Source organism: Zerene cesonia, chromosome 16 (assembly GCF_012273895.1).
Source record: "Zerene cesonia ecotype Mississippi chromosome 16, Zerene_cesonia_1.1, whole genome shotgun sequence".
Taxonomy (NCBI): Eukaryota; Metazoa; Arthropoda; class Insecta; order Lepidoptera; family Pieridae; genus Zerene; species Zerene cesonia.
This window is the reverse complement of record NC_052117.1, coordinates 6,020,937-6,024,104: the sequence shown is the minus strand read 5'-3', so window position 1 is coordinate 6,024,104 and position 3,168 is coordinate 6,020,937. Positions and strand designations below refer to the sequence as shown.

General features: G+C 29.7%; 1 protein-coding gene across 2 annotated transcripts in view; it reads right to left on the bottom strand.

The window, feature by feature from the left end:
• LOC119833089 (G-protein coupled receptor moody) overlaps window positions 1–2,371 on the bottom strand; it is a 39,423-nt gene extending 37,052 nt beyond the window's left edge. For both annotated transcript variants that reach the window (XM_038356962.1, XM_038356963.1), the window contains exon 1: window positions 2,081–2,371. The gene's annotated coding sequence lies outside the window, so the exon portion shown is untranslated. The remainder of the gene's footprint in view (window positions 1–2,080) is intronic.
• Window positions 2,372–3,168: the final 797 nt, after the last annotated feature.

Below are 3,168 nucleotides of genomic sequence, written 5' to 3'. Positions count from 1 at the left end.
CGTAATTAGACCACTGAAGAACCGCCATACTGGTACAAATGACCTAGTAATTTGTGTCACCATCTCCCGGTCTATTGTGTTAGTACTATAATTTATTGTAACAATTTTAATCTAATTTATTATTTGAGAAGTTATTTTCCATGAGGTAATTAAATACACATTAAGCTTGGTTTTAAATCTAGAATTTGATGTATACTTTATGTATACTTTTATATTTAATAATATAATGCTGAAGAGTTTCTTCGTTTGCTTGTTTATATTTTGTTTGTTTGTTTGAACGCACTAATCTCAGGATCAAGGGGACCAATTTCAAAAATTATTTCGCCATTTGATAGGTACGTGATCCCTGAGTGCTATAGACTATATAATATTATGTATCACGTGCGATGCCAGGGCAAAGGGATAGTTTTATAACAATGGTGAAATGTGATAAATGGCTCACGTTTTGATAGATAAAATTAAAAAATTACAGTTTTTGATTGTTTGGATAAACACATAAAGACAATAGAGTTAACCATCACTTCCGTAATTTTCGATTATATATTTTTGCGTATAAAAATCGACAAGTTTAATTTGAGTACAATTATCTATTAGATGACGTCACACGCGGCCCTGGTGGTTCGTCATCAGTCATCACGCTCATGACCTATGAATACTTATTAGTTATTACTTATCAGCCAAGGTAATATTATTATATTTGCATTTTATCGCTCGCTAATGCATAATAAAACGATTCTAATATGTCTCCTTATTTTTATAGGTTATTTTCTTTAATACTTATTTGAGCAATTATATTTTTCTAAAGCCATCCAGCCCCTGTATATATTTTTCGAGCTGTCACTTCTAAGGCCGTGCTAAAAATATTCATACATACAAATACATTCGCAAATCACGAAGCAACTTCTCACGCAGGCTAATATTATAGGCCATTCAACTCAAAAACTATGTTAATGTCTGTCTTCGGACTTAACACCAAAACTCGAATGTTTGTTTAAGTTGTTTTGTACTCAAATGTTGAAATAGTTTGCACATTATGTAGTATGTTTATTAAGTTTAGAGGCAACAAGCTAAATACAACCATGCGTAATAAGTTTACGTGTAAGCTTTGAACATATTAATCTTTACCCCAATGTCCTGTATTAATAAAGCAACTTACTAACCATTCAATAATTTAAATTTATTTATTCATTAATTTAGTATTACATTATTGAAAGTGTTTCTTTTCTCATTTCTGATAGCATCGTTGATCGTGGTATTATGCTATGCATAGTGGAAGAATGTTGTGCCTATTTTCTGTTAACAATTCCCCCATACAGATACATAACACTTACCAAGATGGGTTTTCAAAACAACTATTAATATGTTAATTATATTTCGACTAACTTTCACTAGGACATCGAGAAATCCTTTTACAAAATCCCTCTTTACACTTATGGTACATTCGAAAATGAACCTTCTGCCATAGAGCAAGGAAATCATTGTATTTTAAAATTTAAACATCACGGTTATGACTTATATCAAATAAACACGTGTTACACATTACGAAAGATTTTGTTTAATATTATTATAGTTACGTCAGGCGTGAGACGAGACTGTCACAGCCCGAGTCAATTATAAACTCGAGTGTCGCATTGTTATACAAACTGAGGGTAGGTAACTTTAATATAACAAGTCTCGTTAGTTCTTGGGACGAATTGCAAACTAATTAAAATTTTAATAAACGGCCTTTTACTCGCTTGTCTGTCTGAAAATCGGATTGTAAGAAATAAATCGTAAGTAAAAAACATGTTGCGAATACCGTATTATGAGCATTACATAGTTTTTGGATAAATACATATTTATTTTGGTACTTTACTAAGTTTATTGATGCTTTGTACATATTGTTATTTTCATGAAATTCTTAAAAGAAGAAGCGTAAAGTATAAAAGCGAGTTTATTATTTAAACTTATAATTGTATTAAAATCTCGAGTAAAATTACTTTCAAGCATCTTCTTTATCATTATAAGTTCAAATATAATTTTTTATTATTATAAACAAAAAATCAAAATATAATATAAGAGCCAACTTGACCAAACTTACCTTTTGTTTAGTTATAGTTAAAAATCCAACACTACGTGGTTTCTTTCGTAAAACCAGTAAAATAATGTTTTATCCCTTTCAGCACATCAAACAGTATATAATATAAAATAGTCACCACAAAAACACGTACAATATATTTAACAGCGTCTGTCATCACAACGGTATTTTATTTTAAACGAATTAAAACATTACGATCCTCGCGAATTGTTTTTACACACGTTATCATCACAGCGACGCATGTGTCAGACTGAAATTGTCAACATTGACATAATACCTCGACGGTAGCGCACATAATGCGCGAGCGCACGCATTGTACCAATTCTACGAGTAAGCGGGACAGATGACTCATTCTCATACACGACGGCTGTGTCATTCATAAAATTTCTACAAGGCATTTTCAATCTTACCCCAATTGGTGTAGGATTCTGTTTATATAGCATTACACAATTATAGAAATCGAAAGTAACAATCAAGCGATATCCGATCTTACTGTTAAGGAATTTGTAGTTATAGTCATTTGAGATTAAAAAGGGGTTTCTACATTTAAAAGCATAGAGTTAACAAAGACATGGAATATCCACATTTGCAAAATAAATTCCTTGTATTTTGCACCTTATTTCTTTATCGGTAAGTAACATTTAGCCACAGAATATTAAGTAGGTACAAATTTAGTGTTCAATATAATTTTTATTCCATATAATTTTCAGGTAACAAAGGATTAGCTACTTAATAGTATTTAAGACATATTATATTAATTAATATGTATAAAAGAAGTCTACTTAATTGATAGTTTAAGCGTATTTTTAATGATTTTTATGATATTTCAATAATTGATACTTACAGCTTACTAATGGTAGGTTATTAATAATTATGTAATTAATTAATTTTGAATGAAGTAGTAGTACTATTTGCCAATGATGCAAATAATTAAAAAATGATATTTGGTTTTTACTCAAGAAGTTTGTCTAAATTTAGATTATTTTGCATTGTAAGAAAGTATAAAAAGGCAAAAAAAAAACATTAAAGTTTTAGGAAGTTGAAGATAATTATTTATTTCTCAAGTGACAGTACTTACGTAATTCAATTAA